Raw genomic sequence first — 5,000 nt, 5'->3', positions numbered from 1 at the left:
CTTCAGCAAGGACAGCTTTAAAAGCACAGCTAATGCACTCAGTCATGGCTTACGGCCATACCACCCTGATCACGCCCGATCTCGTCTGATCTCGGAAGCTAAGCAGGGTAGGGCCTGGTCAGTACTTGGATGGGAGACCGCCTGGGAATACCAGGTGCTGTAAGTTTTTTCACGTTTCCATGACGAGGACAGGAGCAGCCTTGGCAAGGACAGCTTTAAAAGCACAGCTAATGCACTCAGTCATGGCTTACGGCCATACCACCCTGATCACGCCCGATCTCGTCTGATCTCGGAAGCTAAGCAGGGTAGGGCCTGGTCAGTACTTGGATGGGAGACCGCCTGGGAATACCAGGTGCTTTAAGTTTTTTCACGTTTCCATGACGACGGCAGGAGCAGCCTCAGCAAGGACAGCTTTAAAAGCGCAGCTAATGCACTCAGTCATGGCTTACGGCCATACCACCCTGATCACGCCCGATCTCGTCTGATCTCGGAAGCTAAGCAGGGTAGGGCCTGGTCAGTACTTGGATGGGAGACCGCCTGGGAATACCAGGTGCTGTAAGGTTTTTCACGTTTCCATGACGACGGCAGGAGCAGCCTCAGCAAGGACAGCTTTAAAAGCGCAGCTAATGCACTCAGTCATGGCTTACGGCCATACCACCCTGATCACGCCCGATCTCGTCTGATCTCGGAAGCTAAGCAGGGTAGGGCCTGGTCAGTACTTGGATGGGAGACCGCCTGGGAATACCAGGTGCTGTAAGCTTTTTCACGTTTCCATGACGACGGCAGGAGCAGCCTCAACAAGGACAGCTTTAAAAGCGCAGCTAATGCACTCAGTCATGAATTACGGCCATACCACCCTGATCACGCCCGATCTCGTCTGATCTCGGAAGCTAAGCAGGGTAGGCCCTGGTCAGTACTTGAATGGGAGACTGCCTGGGAATACCAGGTGCTGTAAGCTTTTTCACGTTTCCATGACGACGGCAGGAGCAGACTCAGCAAGGACAGCTTTAAAAGCACAGCTAATGCACTCAGTCATGGCTTACGGCCATACCACCCTGATCACGCCCGATCTCGTCTGATCTCGGAAGCTAAGCAGGGTAGGGCCTGGTCAGTACTTGGATGGGAGACCGCCTGGGAATACCAGGTGCTGTAAGTTTTTTCACGTTTCCATGACGAGGACAGGAGCAGCCTTGGCAAGGACAGCTTTAAAAGCACAGCTAATGCACTCAGTCATGGCTTACGGCCATACCACCCTGATCACGCCCGATCTCGTCTGATCTCGGAAGCTAAGAAGGGTAGGGCCTGGTCAGTACTTGGATGGGAGACCGCCTGGGAATACCAGGTGCTGTAAGTTTTTTCACGTTTCCATGACGAGGACAGGAGCAGCCTTGGCAAGGACAGCTTTAAAAGCACAGCTAATGCACTCAGTCATGGCTTACGGCCATACCACCCTGATCACGCCCGATCTCGTCTGATCTCGGAAGCTAAGCAGGGTAGGCCCTGGTCAGTACTTGAATGGGAGACTGCCTGGGAATACCAGGTGCTGTAAGCTTTTTCACGTTTCCATGACGACGGCAGGAGCAGACTCAGCAAGGACAGCTTTAAAAGCACAGCTAATGCACTCAGTCATGGCTTACGGCCATACCACCCTGATCACGCCCGATCTCGTCTGATCTCGGAAGCTAAGCAGGGTAGGGCCTGGTCAGTACTTGGATGGGAGACCGCCTGGGAATACCAGGTGCTGTAAGTTTTTTCACGTTTCCATGACGAGGACAGGAGCAGCCTTGGCAAGGACAGCTTTAAAAGCACAGCTAATGCACTCAGTCATGGCTTACGGCCATACCACCCTGATCACGCCCGATCTCGTCTGATCTCGGAAGCTAAGAAGGGTAGGGCCTGGTCAGTACTTGGATGGGAGACCGCCTGGGAATACCAGGTGCTGTAAGTTTTTTCACGTTTCCATGACGAGGACAGGAGCAGCCTTGGCAAGGACAGCTTTAAAAGCACAGCTAATGCACTCAGTCATGGCTTACGGCCATACCACCCTGATCACGCCCGATCTCGTCTGATCTCGGAAGCTAAGCAGGGTAGGGCCTGGTCAGTACTTGGATGGGAGACCGCCTGGGAATACCAGGTGCTTTAAGTTTTTTCACGTTTCCATGACGACGGCAGGAGCAGCCTCAGCAAGGACAGCTTTAAAAGCGCAGCTAATGCACTCAGTCATGGCTTACGGCCATACCACCCTGATCACGCCCGATCTCGTCTGATCTCGGAAGCTAAGCAGGGTAGGGCCTGGTCAGTACTTGGATGGGAGACCGCCTGGGAATACCAGGTGCTGTAAGTTTTTTCACGTTTCCATGACGAGGACAGGAGCAGCCTTGGCAAGGACAGCTTTAAAAGCACAGCTAATGCACTCAGTCATGGCTTACGGCCATACCACCCTGATCACGCCCGATCTCGTCTGATCTCGGAAGCTAAGAAGGGTAGGGCCTGGTCAGTACTTGGATGGGAGACCGCCTGGGAATACCAGGTGCTGTAAGTTTTTTCACGTTTCCATGACGACGGCAGGAGCAGCCTCAGCAAGGACAGCTTTAAAAGCACAGCTAATGCACTCAGTCATGGCTTACAGCCATACCACCCTGATCACGCCCGATCTCGTCTGATCTCGGAAGCTAAGCAGGGTAGGGCCTGGTCAGTACTTGGATGGGAGACCGCCTGGGAATACCAGGTGCTGTAAGTTTTTTCACGTTTCCATGACGAGGACAGGAGCAGCCTTGGCAAGGACAGCTTTAAAAGCACAGCTAATGCACTCAGTCATGGCTTACGGCCATACCACCCTGATCACGCCCGATCTCGTCTGATCTCGGAAGCTAAGCAGGGTAGGGCCTGGTCAGTACTTGGATGGGAGACCGCCTGGGAATACCAGGTGCTGTAAGCTTTTTCACGTTTCCAAGACGACGACAGGAGCAGCCTTGGCAAGGACAGCTTTAAAAGCACAGCTAATGCACTCAGTCATGGCTTACGGCCATACCACCCTGATCACGCCCGATCTCGTCTGATCTCGGAAGCTAAGCAGGGTAGGGCCTGGTCAGTACTTGGATGGGAGACCGCCTGGGAATACCAGGTGCTGTAAGTTTTTTCACGTTTCCATGACGAGGACAGGAGCAGCCTTGGCAAGGACAGCTTTAAAAGCACAGCTAATGCACTCAGTCATGGCTTACGGCCATACCACCCTGATCACGCCCGATCTCGTCTGATCTCGGAAGCTAAGCAGGGTAGGGCCTGGTCAGTACTTGGATGGGAGACCGCCTGGGAATACCAGGTGCTTTAAGTTTTTTCACGTTTCCATGACGACGGCAGGAGCAGCCTCAGCAAGGACAGCTTTAAAAGCGCAGCTAATGCACTCAGTCATGGCTTACGGCCATACCACCCTGATCACGCCCGATCTCGTCTGATCTCGGAAGCTAAGCAGGGTAGGGCCTGGTCAGTACTTGGATGGGAGACCGCCTGGGAATACCAGGTGCTGTAAGTTTTTTCACGTTTCCATGACGAGGACAGGAGCAGCCTTGGCAAGGACAGCTTTAAAAGCACAGCTAATGCACTCAGTCATGGCTTACGGCCATACCACCCTGATCACGCCCGATCTCGTCTGATCTCGGAAGCTAAGCAGGGTAGGGCCTGGTCAGTACTTGGATGGGAGACCGCCTGGGAATACCAGGTGCTGTAAGTTTTTTCACGTTTCCATGACGACGGCAGGAGCAGCTTCAGCAAGGACAGCTTTAAAAGCACAGCTAATGCACTCAGTCATGGCTTACGGCCATACCACCCTGATCACGCCCGATCTCGTCTGATCTCGGAAGCTAAGCAGGGTAGGGCCTGGTCAGTACTTGGATGGGAGACCGCCTGGGAATACCAGGTGCTGTAAGTTTTTTCACGTTTCCATGACGAGGACAGGAGCAGCCTTGGCAAGGACAGCTTTAAAAGCACAGCTAATGCACTCAGTCATGGCTTACGGCCATACCACCCTGATCACGCCCGATCTCGTCTGATCTCGGAAGCTAAGCAGGGTAGGGCCTGGTCAGTACTTGGATGGGAGACCGCCTGGGAATACCAGGTGCTTTAAGTTTTTTCACGTTTCCATGACGACGGCAGGAGCAGCCTCAGCAAGGACAGCTTTAAAAGCGCAGCTAATGCACTCAGTCATGGCTTACGGCCATACCACCCTGATCACGCCCGATCTCGTCTGATCTCGGAAGCTAAGCAGGGTAGGGCCTGGTCAGTACTTGGATGGGAGACCGCCTGGGAATACCAGGTGCTGTAAGGTTTTTCACGTTTCCATGACGACGGCAGGAGCAGCCTCAGCAAGGACAGCTTTAAAAGCGCAGCTAATGCACTCAGTCATGGCTTACGGCCATACCACCCTGATCACGCCCGATCTCGTCTGATCTCGGAAGCTAAGCAGGGTAGGGCCTGGTCAGTACTTGGATGGGAGACCGCCTGGGAATACCAGGTGCTGTAAGCTTTTTCACGTTTCCATGACGACGGCAGGAGCAGCCTCAACAAGGACAGCTTTAAAAGCGCAGCTAATGCACTCAGTCATGAATTACGGCCATACCACCCTGATCACGCCCGATCTCGTCTGATCTCGGAAGCTAAGCAGGGTAGGCCCTGGTCAGTACTTGAATGGGAGACTGCCTGGGAATACCAGGTGCTGTAAGCTTTTTCACGTTTCCATGACGACGGCAGGAGCAGACTCAGCAAGGACAGCTTTAAAAGCACAGCTAATGCACTCAGTCATGGCTTACGGCCATACCACCCTGATCACGCCCGATCTCGTCTGATCTCGGAAGCTAAGCAGGGTAGGGCCTGGTCAGTACTTGGATGGGAGACCGCCTGGGAATACCAGGTGCTGTAAGTTTTTTCACGTTTCCATGACGAGGACAGGAGCAGCCTTGGCAAGGACAGCTTTAAAAGCACAGCTAATGCACTCAGTCATGGCT

General features: G+C 53.6%; 26 non-coding genes across 26 annotated transcripts in view; all 26 read left to right on the top strand.

Moving 5' to 3' along the window:
• The first annotated feature begins 47 nt into the window (after positions 1 to 47).
• Positions 48 to 166, top strand: LOC131963205 (5S ribosomal RNA). The gene has a single exon (XR_009390031.1). It is a non-coding gene; the product is annotated as a 5S ribosomal RNA (ribosomal RNA).
• Positions 167 to 245: 79 nt separating this feature from the next.
• LOC131966002 (5S ribosomal RNA) lies at positions 246 to 364 on the top strand. Its single transcript, XR_009392702.1, has one exon. It is a non-coding gene; the product is annotated as a 5S ribosomal RNA (ribosomal RNA).
• A 79-nt stretch (positions 365 to 443) lies between these two features.
• On the top strand, positions 444 to 562 carry LOC131964832 (5S ribosomal RNA). The gene has a single exon (XR_009391586.1). It is a non-coding gene; the product is annotated as a 5S ribosomal RNA (ribosomal RNA).
• Positions 563 to 641: 79 nt separating this feature from the next.
• On the top strand, positions 642 to 760 carry LOC131963635 (5S ribosomal RNA). Its single transcript, XR_009390445.1, has one exon. It is a non-coding gene; the product is annotated as a 5S ribosomal RNA (ribosomal RNA).
• A 79-nt stretch (positions 761 to 839) lies between these two features.
• Positions 840 to 958, top strand: LOC131966954 (5S ribosomal RNA). Its single transcript, XR_009393609.1, has one exon. It is a non-coding gene; the product is annotated as a 5S ribosomal RNA (ribosomal RNA).
• Positions 959 to 1,037: 79 nt separating this feature from the next.
• LOC131963204 (5S ribosomal RNA) lies at positions 1,038 to 1,156 on the top strand. The gene has a single exon (XR_009390030.1). It is a non-coding gene; the product is annotated as a 5S ribosomal RNA (ribosomal RNA).
• Positions 1,157 to 1,235: 79 nt separating this feature from the next.
• LOC131965714 (5S ribosomal RNA) lies at positions 1,236 to 1,354 on the top strand. Its single transcript, XR_009392431.1, has one exon. It is a non-coding gene; the product is annotated as a 5S ribosomal RNA (ribosomal RNA).
• A 79-nt stretch (positions 1,355 to 1,433) lies between these two features.
• LOC131966349 (5S ribosomal RNA) lies at positions 1,434 to 1,552 on the top strand. The gene has a single exon (XR_009393038.1). It is a non-coding gene; the product is annotated as a 5S ribosomal RNA (ribosomal RNA).
• Positions 1,553 to 1,631: 79 nt separating this feature from the next.
• On the top strand, positions 1,632 to 1,750 carry LOC131963201 (5S ribosomal RNA). The gene has a single exon (XR_009390029.1). It is a non-coding gene; the product is annotated as a 5S ribosomal RNA (ribosomal RNA).
• Positions 1,751 to 1,829: 79 nt separating this feature from the next.
• Positions 1,830 to 1,948, top strand: LOC131965712 (5S ribosomal RNA). The gene has a single exon (XR_009392429.1). It is a non-coding gene; the product is annotated as a 5S ribosomal RNA (ribosomal RNA).
• Positions 1,949 to 2,027: 79 nt separating this feature from the next.
• LOC131966001 (5S ribosomal RNA) lies at positions 2,028 to 2,146 on the top strand. Its single transcript, XR_009392701.1, has one exon. It is a non-coding gene; the product is annotated as a 5S ribosomal RNA (ribosomal RNA).
• A 79-nt stretch (positions 2,147 to 2,225) lies between these two features.
• Positions 2,226 to 2,344, top strand: LOC131963200 (5S ribosomal RNA). Its single transcript, XR_009390028.1, has one exon. It is a non-coding gene; the product is annotated as a 5S ribosomal RNA (ribosomal RNA).
• Positions 2,345 to 2,423: 79 nt separating this feature from the next.
• On the top strand, positions 2,424 to 2,542 carry LOC131965711 (5S ribosomal RNA). Its single transcript, XR_009392428.1, has one exon. It is a non-coding gene; the product is annotated as a 5S ribosomal RNA (ribosomal RNA).
• A 79-nt stretch (positions 2,543 to 2,621) lies between these two features.
• LOC131964467 (5S ribosomal RNA) lies at positions 2,622 to 2,740 on the top strand. Its single transcript, XR_009391237.1, has one exon. It is a non-coding gene; the product is annotated as a 5S ribosomal RNA (ribosomal RNA).
• Positions 2,741 to 2,819: 79 nt separating this feature from the next.
• Positions 2,820 to 2,938, top strand: LOC131963624 (5S ribosomal RNA). Its single transcript, XR_009390434.1, has one exon. It is a non-coding gene; the product is annotated as a 5S ribosomal RNA (ribosomal RNA).
• Positions 2,939 to 3,017: 79 nt separating this feature from the next.
• LOC131963199 (5S ribosomal RNA) lies at positions 3,018 to 3,136 on the top strand. The gene has a single exon (XR_009390027.1). It is a non-coding gene; the product is annotated as a 5S ribosomal RNA (ribosomal RNA).
• A 79-nt stretch (positions 3,137 to 3,215) lies between these two features.
• LOC131966000 (5S ribosomal RNA) lies at positions 3,216 to 3,334 on the top strand. The gene has a single exon (XR_009392700.1). It is a non-coding gene; the product is annotated as a 5S ribosomal RNA (ribosomal RNA).
• Positions 3,335 to 3,413: 79 nt separating this feature from the next.
• On the top strand, positions 3,414 to 3,532 carry LOC131963198 (5S ribosomal RNA). Its single transcript, XR_009390026.1, has one exon. It is a non-coding gene; the product is annotated as a 5S ribosomal RNA (ribosomal RNA).
• Positions 3,533 to 3,611: 79 nt separating this feature from the next.
• On the top strand, positions 3,612 to 3,730 carry LOC131963197 (5S ribosomal RNA). The gene has a single exon (XR_009390025.1). It is a non-coding gene; the product is annotated as a 5S ribosomal RNA (ribosomal RNA).
• Positions 3,731 to 3,809: 79 nt separating this feature from the next.
• LOC131963196 (5S ribosomal RNA) lies at positions 3,810 to 3,928 on the top strand. Its single transcript, XR_009390024.1, has one exon. It is a non-coding gene; the product is annotated as a 5S ribosomal RNA (ribosomal RNA).
• A 79-nt stretch (positions 3,929 to 4,007) lies between these two features.
• LOC131965999 (5S ribosomal RNA) lies at positions 4,008 to 4,126 on the top strand. The gene has a single exon (XR_009392699.1). It is a non-coding gene; the product is annotated as a 5S ribosomal RNA (ribosomal RNA).
• Positions 4,127 to 4,205: 79 nt separating this feature from the next.
• Positions 4,206 to 4,324, top strand: LOC131964830 (5S ribosomal RNA). The gene has a single exon (XR_009391584.1). It is a non-coding gene; the product is annotated as a 5S ribosomal RNA (ribosomal RNA).
• A 79-nt stretch (positions 4,325 to 4,403) lies between these two features.
• Positions 4,404 to 4,522, top strand: LOC131963612 (5S ribosomal RNA). The gene has a single exon (XR_009390423.1). It is a non-coding gene; the product is annotated as a 5S ribosomal RNA (ribosomal RNA).
• A 79-nt stretch (positions 4,523 to 4,601) lies between these two features.
• LOC131966953 (5S ribosomal RNA) lies at positions 4,602 to 4,720 on the top strand. The gene has a single exon (XR_009393608.1). It is a non-coding gene; the product is annotated as a 5S ribosomal RNA (ribosomal RNA).
• A 79-nt stretch (positions 4,721 to 4,799) lies between these two features.
• On the top strand, positions 4,800 to 4,918 carry LOC131963195 (5S ribosomal RNA). The gene has a single exon (XR_009390023.1). It is a non-coding gene; the product is annotated as a 5S ribosomal RNA (ribosomal RNA).
• Positions 4,919 to 4,997: 79 nt separating this feature from the next.
• The window catches only part of LOC131965710 (5S ribosomal RNA), a 119-nt gene continuing 116 nt past the window's right edge, over positions 4,998 to 5,000 (top strand). Inside the window, exon 1 of the ribosomal RNA XR_009392427.1 lies at positions 4,998 to 5,000. This exon is cut by the window's right edge and continues 116 nt beyond it. This is a non-coding gene — a ribosomal RNA (5S ribosomal RNA).

This window comes from Centropristis striata, chromosome 24 (assembly GCF_030273125.1).
Source record: "Centropristis striata isolate RG_2023a ecotype Rhode Island chromosome 24, C.striata_1.0, whole genome shotgun sequence".
Classification (NCBI taxonomy): Eukaryota; Metazoa; Chordata; class Actinopteri; order Perciformes; family Serranidae; genus Centropristis; species Centropristis striata.
The sequence above is the reverse complement of the archived record's forward strand: the minus strand, read 5'-3'. Positions and strand labels throughout refer to the sequence as shown.